This window comes from Onychostruthus taczanowskii, unplaced genomic scaffold (assembly GCF_017590055.1).
Source record: "Onychostruthus taczanowskii isolate IOZ18803 unplaced genomic scaffold, ASM1759005v1 scaffold50, whole genome shotgun sequence".
In the NCBI taxonomy this organism is placed as follows: domain Eukaryota; kingdom Metazoa; phylum Chordata; class Aves; order Passeriformes; family Passeridae; genus Onychostruthus; species Onychostruthus taczanowskii.
In genome coordinates this window covers 5,141,362-5,154,097 of record NW_024502569.1, presented here as the reverse complement: position 1 = coordinate 5,154,097, position 12,736 = coordinate 5,141,362, and the positions used below count along the sequence as shown (strand labels likewise).

At 39.2% G+C, this 12,736-nt stretch overlaps 1 protein-coding gene across 9 annotated transcripts in view; it reads left to right on the top strand.

Annotated features, from left to right (window-relative positions):
- The first annotated feature begins 947 nt into the window (after positions 1–947).
- SGCG (sarcoglycan gamma) overlaps positions 948–12,736 on the top strand; it is a 122,066-nt gene continuing 110,277 nt past the window's right edge. For 5 of the 9 annotated variants that reach the window (XM_041416128.1, XM_041416127.1, XM_041416124.1 and 2 more), the window contains exon 1: positions 949–1,158. The gene's annotated coding sequence lies outside the window, so the exon portion shown is untranslated. Of the gene's footprint in view, positions 1,159–12,736 lie in introns of all 9 variants that reach the window. The other 4 variants (XM_041416119.1, XM_041416121.1, XM_041416117.1 and 1 more) reach the window with 2 other exon arrangements.

The window sequence follows — 12,736 nt, the reverse complement described above, 5'->3', positions numbered from 1 at the left end:
CTTGAGAATATTTACTCCTCAGTGACTCATTTTCCTAACCTCTAGGATAAGGTCGCTAAACTTCTTCTCTGTACCCATCATCTAAGTTTCCTGCTAAGCCCAGTAAAGGATTCCTCGCAATCCTTTTCTCCTTAGTCTCTTCGCCTTCCCAAAACCTGCCTTTGACGACTTACAGGACACATTTCCTCCTTTGTTGCCCAACAATTCTTTCCTACTCCTTTCTCCTCTTCAGTTATCCCACTGGTATTCACTCCTCCCTGCCTTTCTGAACACCCTTCCTGCCAAATTTATCAGGAAAAAAGTGCATTTATCATTCACCTTCCCAATCACGACACCCTTCTTCTCTGTCTCGGTCAGTTTCCCTCTTTTCCTCCCCGATCTCTTTTTCTTCTCCTGAACCGCGCAAACCTTATTCTCACAATCTCCTCCGGCATCTGCCCTCCAGCTCCTTTTGTGCTCTCCACCGCACCTATCCTGCCCCGCCTCCTACCATTCATCCCGAAGCCTCCCTTGCCCGCCCATCCCATCCTGAGGCCGGCCCCAAACTCCATCCCCAGCAGTGAGCGAGGAGCGGCGGTGCCAGCCCAGCGTAGTCCAGCCCAGCCCAGCCCAATCCTGCCCAGCCCAATCCTGCCCAGCCCAGCCCAGCTGCCGACCCTGGAGCCGTGTCCCTCCGATAAAGCGCAGAGCTTTGGGGTCGGGGCGCCCTCCAGAGGCACCGCCGAGCCCTGCCCTGCCCTGCCCTGCCCTGCCCGCCGGAGCCGGGGACACCCGGCAGGTGCACTGAGGTGCAGTGAGGGCCGGGGGAGCCCGGCTGCTTCCCCCGGCTGGGGAGCGCGGCCCGTCCGCTGCTGCTCTGTGTCCGCTCGGCGGCAGGGGCGGAGAGAGGGAGGGCACAGCTCGTCTCCCGCCCCCTGCTCGCCTTCTCCTTCTTCTTCTCCTCCTCCTCCTCCTGGCGCCCGCCCTCTGTTCCTCCTTCCCTCTCTGCAGCGCCGGCGAGACCGCGAGAGCGGCGCCCGCCCCGCCAGGGCGAGGGAAGCAGGCGCAGCTCGCGGGCAGGAAGCTGGATGAGGACGTGTGTGCGGGCAAGGCAGCCCCTCGGGCATGAAGGGGACCGCGGGGACGCTGCCCTGCCCTGCAGCCGTGCGGGGACATCAGGTAAGCGCCCCACACGCCTGCCCGGCCCGACCGGAGCCGACACACTTCCAATGCCGGGAGAGGGCAAGCGTCCCCTGGAAAGTTGTCCTGCCGCCGCCGGCCGAGGGGCGAAGGGCAGGGGAGGCGGGCGGGAGGCAGCCCGCGGTGTAGGGTGGCACACTGGGGTGTTCGGCGGGAGCCGCTGGGGGCTCCGGTCCCCCGGCGCGGTTCCCGGGGCTGTGCCGCCCCGCCGGGCGAGGCGCGCAGCGCTGGGAGTGCGGCCCGGCGTCCCGCGGCCCCAGCGGTTCGGTACTGGTGTCAGCGGCCGTGCCGCGCCCCGCGGAAAGTTTCCAGCGGGGTGAGGGCAGAGAGAAGCGGGAGAGGATCACCGCGGGACGGGAGCGTGGCGAGGGAGAAACAGCCTGTGTTGCCGTGGGCAGTGGGCGCCGCAGCTTTCCCCGGGCGGCAGGAGCGGTGCTGCCAGCAGTTCGCTCAACTAGTTTCGTTGTTTTCACTCTGGTTTGTTGCAGAGGAGTAGGATCAAGTATCCCTGCAAGTGTAATGTCGACATCTTTGATGGCTACATCTTACTCGTCTGTGAAATTTACCTACTTGCTTGTGTCAATTTAGGTATGTTTAGGAAAAACAAACTGCAAAGTCTTACCAGAAAGGGATGCACAGCAGTACGCCTGAGACTTCAGTAGGTTTGTTATGTTGTATGACGTAAGAGTAAATGCAACTGCTGCTCTTTTTGATTCACATTTCGTTGGGGCTTTTTAACTGAGCATTTGTGGATCAAGCAGAAAATTTGAGTAAAATGTGTGAATCATCATAACGCTGTTGGAGATCAAATTCCAGTTTAAATGTTTTGCAATTATTTTCTTCTCTCTTTGCTCATAATTCATGTAAAGGACAGACTCAAATAGTTTGCTTAGTTCTTCTGAAGTAACTTAAGGAATCAAAAGTGAGCAGAGTTCCACACAGAGATTGTAGATACCTTTGCAGCAAAGCAGAAAAACAACATTGAACCACTTTAAAGAAAAATAGCTAATCAAAAAAATCTATACCTTGGGAAGCCTCCTTTCCTCCCATCCTGAACAAAGATGTGTGCATTGCAAACTGCGCTGAGAGTGGAAGGATTCAGGCCATTCCAAATGCGGCAGTTTCCCCTTACAGAGAATGTTCTGCACTAACTTGCTTGGTTAATCAGAGACAGTCTACCTTAACTATCAGCTGCAGTTCTGTTTTACTTACATGTTTTCAAACACCATGGTAATTCCACAATATTTGTTGCAAAATCTAAATGAAAAACTTAAGAGCAATGAACCTAATTTCATTAGATCAAAGAAGTGTGAGTAGCTTTTTGGTTTGGTGGTTTATTTTCTTGGTTTTGAGGGGTTTTTTTTGGTTGGTTGGTTTTTAATAGAACAAATTTGAAACCAGATTTAGGGGAGCATTCAAAAGTAGCCTAGATTTCACAATGTACATCTGTTGGTGCAGGTAATGCCTGGTTGTTGAACATTGTTAAGGCACCATACTTCAGGTAATTTTCAGGTTGGGACTTTTCTTAATAGGCACATGGATATATCTCTTAAGAAGGTGTATCACAGTTAATGACCCAATGCTGCTCTAAGACTTTACATGGGTTCAGGCTTTTATTAATGGACTTTTATATTGCATTAAGCTGAGAGAGGGCTGAGGAAATAGAAAAATAGACATATAAAACTTGAAATGCTTCCCACTTTTCTGCATTTTGTTCACTGGTTTTGTTTTTTGATTTTTTATTTTTCATTATCAGCTTCAAATATAACAACTCTAGGCTTCCGTGCAAGCAGCAGGTTTTATTAAATATATGATACAATTTTCTATTGTAAAATGTTCTGTAGTTCTTACTTTCTTGGAAAGATTAAGATATGACTAGGGAATTGTCATTTTTCTTGACAGCATGACAGTTAAAACTTGGTTTGCATAGGAGTGAGCATGTGTAATATATTAAAAGAAGATGTCATTCTGAACTGTGACAAACTTTTCAACGTGTTTCTTTTTTTTTATATGGAGGTGAATATATTGCTTGTAAAATCACTGCTGGGATGTAACTAAGATGTAGTGATGTTGGGTCAAACTTAGGATTTTTTGTGTAGTTTCAATATTTGGAAGTCTATGGATTTAGTGCTCAGTTCTGTAACCAGATATTTGAATTAATTTTATTCATATCAGCATCTTAGTTAAATTCACACAGAAGTACTGGTACTTAAGTTATGCAGAGGTAGAATATGGATAGAATATACTGAAGCAAAATGCTTTGTTTGCTAATAAGATACCTGTTCTGATAATATGTCCAAATTGTATATAGGGATTGCTGTCAAAAGCTGAGCTCATGTTAGAAGTCAGAAGCTTAAATGTGGCCGGGTGTCCAACAAACGTTCTTTTACAGAGTGCAAAATCTTTAGCAATGAAAATGGCCAGGTGAAGCAAGGGGAGCATATGAAATGTCATTAAGGTATGGAACCATGGGAAGTTAGGAAAAAAGGGAGAAATTTAGGGGTTGGGGTTTTATTTGCTGTGATTTTTTGGTTTGGTTGGTTGGTTTTTTAATATGAACATTTGCTCTAAAAAATAAAGTTACCTCTTTTGAAGGTAATGCACACCTTAAAGATTTTGGGTAAAGGTGTACACAAAGAAACAGGTGAGGTGCCTGAAAACTGTGGTTGCACATACAGCTTTTTTTCTTATAGTTCTGCTTGCAGACCTTGTACTGCTATATTTAAAGGCAACTCTGGAGCTGTAATAGAAAACTTTTTACTTGGTTGTTAAACCCATGTGGTGTGGTTGGAGTAGATAATACCATTGTAAAACTAGTTAATTGTGTTTAGTGTTTTTACAGAAGCCAGAAACTGATAAAAAGTGGAATACACTGGCTAAAGAAAATTGCATCTTAGTTACAAGTTGAATTCCCAGGCACTGAAAAGTACATATGATAAACCTGTAAAAAGAAAGGGCTAGATTTAGGAAAAGGATTCCTTGTGGTCACTACAAACAAGTAATATTCCTGCAGAATGAGCTTTCACTTTGCCTGCACATTCTGAGTGTTGGCTTCCTCTCAACTGAAAGACTCCTGATTATTTAATTTTTGCTTTCTTTGTCACCTTTTTTAGACCTCTGGTAGTTAGTATTTTCTGCTGAATTCCTCTAATTTCTTCCTTTATTCCATAGGTAGAGAATGTTCTGTACGGAAATTACAGCTGTAGCCTTACCAGCAAATAAACTGTAAAGATTAGCTTCAGTTCAAGGTAGCATGTTATCTTTTATGTAAGAATATGGTATTGCTCATCATTTTTACTCATGGTAACTCTAACCAGCAAAATACCAGAGCAGCTACACACTGTGTGTCCTCATCCAGTATTTTCTCACCTGATTATTTTCAGTTAAGCCATTTACAATTCTTAGTAACATCTTAATTTTCTCCTAGATCATGTTTTCAGTTTAATATCACTATTCTGAGTTTTAGTCCTGTATACCAAGATTTCTAGTCCTGGCTTCTAGATCTCCTTGGCCTAATGTCATGCTTAGATGTAAAAACTATACTCTGTCACTTCTTATTAATAAAGTGATTAATAAGAATCAGGAAATCAGGAAAGACTAGGGGAGCCTTCTCTTAATATGGTAACGTAACCTGTTTCTTAATTAACCAATATAAGGGGTTTCAGTCCATAGGTGTATAAATATGGGTATTATTCTCTTTTAGAAACTACTATGAAGTCCAAAGCAGGAGTAGTATGTATTTGTTTAAGAAAGGTTTTGTTGCAAAGCATCACAGCTTTAAAGGAAAGAAAGTGCCTTTTAATTTAGAAATTCTTTTAAATACAATAGTTTTACTGAGCAACCAAATACCTTTAACTGAATGTCAGGTGAAAATACTCCTGGGCAGTGTCCCTTGCAGTCGTGTCATGTATCCTGTTTGTCATTGAAATGCTGTACACAAACCTCATGAAAATTAACAAGGTAACATAAGTGCTAGTTTTTGACAATTATATGTAGTAAGTAACTTTAGTTACCAAAAAATGGGGAATAATATGTCAAATTATTGAGCTGCTTGATTAACTACTATGTTTTAGATAATTTCTAAGGGTCATTCAATTTTCACATTTATACATATTTATGAAAACATTAGAGGAAAACTAAAATAATGTTAGGAAAACTGATGTTCTTTTAGAGGCATATGGCATTGAAAACCTTAATAGTATTTCATGAAATTGCCATAATATAAAATTTGTTGTTATATTTTCCTGTTTTCTACAAATATGTAGAGTCTTAGGTTTAACAGAGTGATTCTGAACATCTAATTATTTTTTTTCCTCTTCGCTGAATTGACTCACTGTGATGTTCCAAATTAATATATTTGTCAATATTGCTGTCAAGTCACATTACGTGTATCAGCCTCTGAAATTGAAGAATTACTTTTGGAAACTTCAATATATGTTAGTCATACAAAAGTACCTAAATAAATTCCTTGCTTGTGGTTGTGCATTAAGCATTCTATACTTCTGAGAATGTATTTATTATATATAATTCTGAAAGCTTCATAATATCATGTCTGTATAAACCTGGAGAGATAACTTCTATTTGTTTTCTAAGAGTAGCACTCTGGAATTTGGATTTTGTGTATTGAACACCCTTGCTGTTATCAAAGATACTGTAAAAACATGTTTTTCTATGTTGCAGAAAAGTAGATTGCTTTTTGAGTTTTGAGAAAAAAGTTCCAAGATTCAAGAAATTGCACAATGTACACCAGAAACCCTGTTCATTAATCTAAAAATTACATAATAACATGTATATATTGATTCTAAACCAGCAATTTATTTTATTTCAGAAACAAGGAATTTTTGTCCATAACTATCTATCACTTTCCTCAAATTGTTTATTTGCTAATGAGGAATTGTAAGCTAATGTGCAACATTATTTGAGAAAAATCATAAAATGATACTGGTTCCCTGACTTGATTTTCTTGGACACAGCACTTTCTCAGTGAAAAAAATCTGTGAAGATTTTTGCTCAGAAATTTGAAGACAGGAATATTTTTTACATATAGAGGTGCATATGCACATAAATAAAAAAAGGAGTCAGACTTCTTCTGGTGCTGATGTCAAAACTTGGAAGCACTTAAACAACCAAGGAAGGAGAAACAAAATGGAACGATCTGGCTAATTAAATAAATTTCACTGGAATCTCTCCATCCATTCTCAAAAACAAACTTCCCCAGATAATTTGAGAACAAAAAATTGTAACCTGTCTTAAAAGGACTGCAGTAGCAGCCATTGTGGAAGTCCAGAGACATCCTGCCTCCTTCTTGTTAGCGAAACCAACTGGGTTCTGAAGCCTTCTATTATTTAGAAAGAAGGTTCAGTTTTGAGTAAACCATTTACTGTGTCTTGGCAATGGTCAAAGTTACTTTTATGTGTGAAGAACAAGGTCAAATTACTTCTCTCAGGACATTTAGTTGTTGGATGAGCTGTGTTCTTCATGGATCTAGAAGGAAGGTCAAGAGGTCTTCTCAGGATCTTTTAAGGAATGTGATGAGCTACCAAGCCTTTAGGCAATGGGATCTACTTCTTACTTTAGTTCACTCGCTGGCTAATGCAAGATCCTCCAGAAGTCATTGCATTGTAGAATGGCTTGGGTTGGAAGGGACCTTAAAGATCATCCAGTTCCAAACCCTGTCATGTGGAGGAATGCCTCTTACTACACCAGACTGTAAAAAGCCCCATCCAAGTGGGCGCTAGAATACCTCCCTATTATTGGAGGTAATCATATACAGGAATCTCTATTATTGGAGGTAATCATACTCATAGTTAGGGATTGGGATCTGCGAAGAGGAATGTGTAGATATATGCAGGAATCTTGAGTTCCAGCAACTAATGCGGAAATGGCTGTGACTGTGCTGCCAATATAATTAGATGCAGCAAGCACAGTGTTGTGGAAAGATGTGTGCACTCTACTTATTGTTACTAACATAGTTCTAGTGAGTGACACTAGGACAGAGCCTTCTATTGCAGTCTAATTAAATCATCTTGTCCATTATGGTGGTTTAATTCCAGAATGTTTAATAATTTCTTCTTGTTCAGTCTTATAGAGAAAGTTGCAGTATGGCCTGAATCGCTTACTACACCTTTGAACTTCAGCCATGTTAAGTTGTGATATTACTTGGTCTAAATACCACTTTAAAAGGAAAAAAAAAAATAGTTGTGCTTTGGGGGAAAAGTACACTCACTCAGCATGGTTTTTTCAAGGGCAGAATTACCATGAAATTTCAGTCAAGTTTTGCAACAATTGACCCAAGGTATCACTAAGGACTTTCTCTGTTCCAAAAGATTATTTTGGGTTAAGCATTGCAGACATGCTGCAGTTCTTGATGCACCTGCACATAGCTTTGAAAGATACAGCAATATTATAGTGTTGCACAGGTCTTTATTGATTCTATTGCAAGGGAATACATTAAGAAATTGCAAATGCAACTAAAAGTACTGCATTTTAAGGAATACAGTTGGTTTCATGTTACATTTGAGCATTCCATATTTAGGATACTCTAGATTTTGAGGAGACTTGAGACTTTGAATTCCAACTTCTCAGTGGAGAGGCAAAGTCAGCTTTACTTAGGTCAGCAAAGAAAATTTGTGCCTGTCCTCCAATCAAATTAACAGAGCTTCAGGAAAAGTGTATGCATTTATGGGAAAAGGTATTTTTTATCTTCTTTAATAATACCCTTTTGTTAGCATATGCTGTCTTCTTAACAGCACATTTGACTGGTGGCTTAGAGCAATATAGCAGTCTTATCCAGCCTGGCTTTTTAGGGGAAGTCATTATGCTACTTCTGAAGTGTCTGCAGTAACCCATCAACATGGGTTATTGGGTTCTTAATACTGTATAATTAGGATATATGCATGATTCTTCTCTTTGTCCAGCTTGTATCTTGCCTTCCTAATCCCTATTTAGAGATTTGCCAAGAACAGGAATTGCTTGTATTCTTTTAAACACTAGTGTTTGAGAAATAAAGGAAATAAGGAATAATGTAAGGAATTTTTCACTGTAATTGCTTTCTTATTCCCATAAGTGAAGGTTAATCTTAAATCTGAGACAAATGAAATATCTGTGCTAAAAGGAAGCATCCCTCCCTTTTTAAGTATGGTGCTGTGTGTCTCTTATCTACTAGTTAAACCTAATGATTGCCAAACTGTTCTCAGTTTTGGGAGTGTTTTGTGGTAATCTCTCTAAGACACATTTTAAGATTTTTTTCTTGAGAGTTTTACTGCCATACAATGTCTCATACACTACACATGCTGAATTTCTTGGAATATTTTGAAATTATGTGTTAATTATGGCCATTTTTGTCAGGAGCTGTATTCAGATATTTTTGTGGTTTTTTTGGTTGGGTTTTTGGTTTTGGTTTTTTTTGGTGTTTAAATGGTAGGTTAACTTGCAGCCAGTTGAATCAGTAACCCAAACTAAGTATCCATTGTTACTGTTTGCTCAGCTGAGTCCAAAAATATGCTAATAACAAAAACATTTAGTCCTCCATTCCAACAAAAAATGCAAGTGTGCCTAAGCATGCCAGTGAATTCTTGTCTCGTGTTGCTTGTATAGTTGGCACCTATGTCTGCATATATGTCTTTGAGCATGCCAAATGATGAATGCAACACTGATTGAAGACATTACATTGGCAGATAATAAATTTTGGACGTTCATGCTGATTCATGTATTTTCTTTAGTCCTATCATCAAGCTCGTGAGCAAGTGCAGAAAATTTTGCCATTTTCCCAGCAGATATTTGCTGCATCCACTCTTGGCTGACAGGTTTACTTCAAGGTCCGTGCCTATCCAGAAAATATCATGCAAATATTCAAGAGCTGAGGCCTGTAAAATCTGCTTCTCATCTATGTATCATTAGGGTTTATTGATTGTACTGTCATTTTCAAGTATAATCTCTGATCAGGGTCAGTCTCTTTCCCATGACTACTGCAGCTGTCAGCCCACTGTGTAAATGATGAGCGTGGACTCAAGGAGTCTTTTTGCAGAGTGTGCAGAAAATCATAATTAACAGCAGAAGTGGCTAGACTAAAATAATTGTTATGGCTGCATTTAAATTCCTGTTTTTATTTTAATTGCAACTCCATAAGGTTTTGGAAAACTTAGTTGAGCTATGGGAATACACCTTTGGTTGAATTCACTACATGCTTGCCTTACAGCTATGTCTACAATTCACTTATTTTTCTAGGCAATTTTTTTCTTATTCATGAGGCAAAATATTCTTAAGAAGTTAGTATAGATTTACTAGTTAGCACAAGATTACTTTTTGGCACTTGAATTTGTCTTGGCAGGTTGAAATACTATGTGATTTTTCCATCTCTTACTAATGAGTTGTGGCAGTATTCTGCAAATACGGTGCCTTCTTGAAAATAGTAAGTTAACTAAAACCATCAGCAATCATACTTTTTCTACTTTGTTGAGAATTGTGAAAAAGAAGAAAATGCATACCTGACAATAGGTAGCTTGAGTAAAGTTGGTTGTAGTAACAAACTGTCTCTGCAATCAGCTGCAACAGACATCGCCTGGAAGTAGCCCAATGCTGATAGAAATCTCCTGATAGCTGACTTTGGAAAAGTCTGGAAAATTAATTTCTTCTTTCTGTTCATCCTTTTGAATAGCTTATCGTTGCAGACATTACTCTAAAGGAGATGCTGGCATGTCTTTTCTTCTTGTTCATTTTAGATGTAAACTCATTTGGTGTCAAGTACATGAATTACACTTTTTTATAATCTAGGTCTTTGATGGGAACAAAAAGAAATCATGAGATAAAATTGTCATGCTCCAGGCCTTTGTCACAAGAAACCAGTTGCTCCTGCATTAGGAACAAGGACAATTGGTGCTATCTTCAATTGCCACAATAGACTGGAAACAGGGTGATTTGAATGGAAAGAAAATATTTTCTCTTTTTTTTCCCCCCCTGTAAAACAGCCTTACGCTAGATCATTATTCTTTAGGATCAGTTGACAGGAACAAATGAGAAAGTTTAACTGAAATTATATGTCAATGATAGCATTAAAACAAACGTGAAGATTTCTGAAAGGTACTCAAAGCAATTTCATTTATCTACTTATAATGGGTATTAAAATCATAACAATTTTGTGGTAACAGTTCTGGTAAATGGTACACTCTTACACTATGTGAAGTAAGTCTCCTGCAACATGGAAGGAGGTCTTTATATCACAGAAGAGAATCACAAAATTGTTTGAGTTGGAAGGGACTTTAAAGATCATCCAGTTCCAGCCTCCTGCCCCAGGCAGGGACACCTTCCACTGCACAATGCTTCTCAAAGCCCCATCCAGCCTGGCTTTGGACAACAGTACATCCCAAAAAGAGTTAGATCATACAGTAGTCAATTGGAGATGATCATATTGGTAGTTAGGGATTGCTGTCTGCATAGGGGAATGTGAAGATCTGTGCAGGAGTCTGAGTTCCAGTAACTAATGTGGCGATGGCTGTGACTGTGCTGCCAACATGATTGCTAGATGCAGCAAGCACAGTGCTGTGGGAGGATGTGTGCACTCTCTTTACTTATGGTTACTGAAAGTTTTAGTGAGTGACACCAGGGCGCTAATACACATGACTTTATTTGAAGAGAAATCTTCAAAGAGTTTATGAAATCACAAGAACTAATGAAACAACTGGTACAAAAGTCTCTTTCTAAGCATATGTATTTGCCAATATACTTCAAACTTCCATCTGATATGTTCGCTATTCTGATAATTTATATTCAAGAACTTCCTTGGGCTGAGAAATGCATGCATTGTTGTGAAAAGTTTAGTAAACTAGAGGTTCTAAAACTAGAATTTGAATTGTTAGTACAGCAGCTAAAAATGGAAAAGTTTAACTTTCTTTTTTCCTGCATTGTTTAGTATTTCATTATAAGTAATGTTTAAAAATAATCTATGAGGATCAAATGTTTAATTGAGTTGTTATAGTTGTGTATGAAAATTGCATTTATGATAATTAAGAACATTACAAAGTTCTCAAATGCTAATCCAACAGAAAATGTTGAAATACTTTTGTGTCCAGGGAATAGCAGGATTCCATTTCCTGTAGGTAGACACAAATGAGTTTACAGCTACCAACCTAACAAAATAGTAACTTTTGTTTCACAGTAGTTGAGTCTTACAATATGCACTATTTGAGAAATTAAGTAACTTTAGTGATACTTCAGGTTAATACTTAAGTGCTGACTCTGACATTATAAGCAAGACAGTTTTAATTACCTTGCAGTTCTGAGGTAGCCCTATTGAGTTTTGCTAAGCAGTGTTGAAATTTTAGCAGTTGTTTCTACTTGTTATAAAATCCTGTAAATGAACTAGCTTCTATTCCAAACTCCTTCAGTTCCTAAGGAACATGGAAAAGTTCTCTAAGCTTACAACAATTGGTAGTAGCAAGTACTTTCTATTCTGTCCATCTGTACTTTCCATCCTATGAAATAGTGGACATCAGGCTATTTTTGGATGGGACACTCCTGTTGTTCTCTGTTCTGTGCTTTGCCGCTGCAGGTTGTTTTTGTTGTCTCCACCCTTTCTCAGTCCCTTTTATTTTGTTTACTTCTCTGGTCATATTTCTTGGTTTCTTTTTTGCATGTCATTCTTAAGTCTTCATGTCTCTTACCTGCTATAAAGCCGTCTTATTACTTCTCTTTAGTATAGATGACTCTTCTTCCTGAGAAGAAGTGAAAAACTGTCTTGTCTCATTGCATAGCAAAACTCCATAGTGAGCTCCAGGAACTGGAAGGAAAAAGAAAAGAGGAAGTTTTGATTAACCTAGTGAAAGATTGTCTATAAGCAGTTCCAGGAGATCATGACAGATTAGTTTTAAGTAAAATACAGGGGAAACATTACTGATATGAGTTTTCTTGAGCTTGAGCTTCAGCTACCTGAGGAGTCATTAGTGTTGTTAGTGTACATTGTCTTTCTCATCACATTTGTCAGAAGAAACCGTGAGGTTGGTTTTAATGAGTTTGATAGTTCTAATTTTTATGTAAGTGTTCTCCATCATCATTATTGAATGATTGTCTATCCCACTAAGAGATCTTTGGACTTTTACCATTAAAGAAGTATCTGAACAGACAGAGAGCATTTTACTCACTTGTGCTTCTTCACAGAGTTAAACAAATACAAATAAAGCTATGGTACTGGTGACTTACTGTTCTTGAATAGCTCAGTTTTGTCTCTGGAAGTAACAACACCATTTTGTGCCATTAGGAGTGCCTCAGGATATTTGCCTTACATTTTAATAACAAATATAATACATATTTTATGTAACTGGAGTAATGTGTTAGTGAGAAGTGGTACTCCATTTATTTGTCTAATTTTATAATAAAATCATAATGTTCTAACTTCTGTAAATAACAGACTAAATAGGGCCCAGCTTTCCAAGTGAATAAATCTCATAGCTTATTTAGTGACAGGCATCACATCCCATGCCAGGTAACCTTTTGTTCAGTGGCAGAAGGTATAGCCTTACTTAGAGGTGTCAGACTATACCGCAATCATGTAAGAATCCAATTA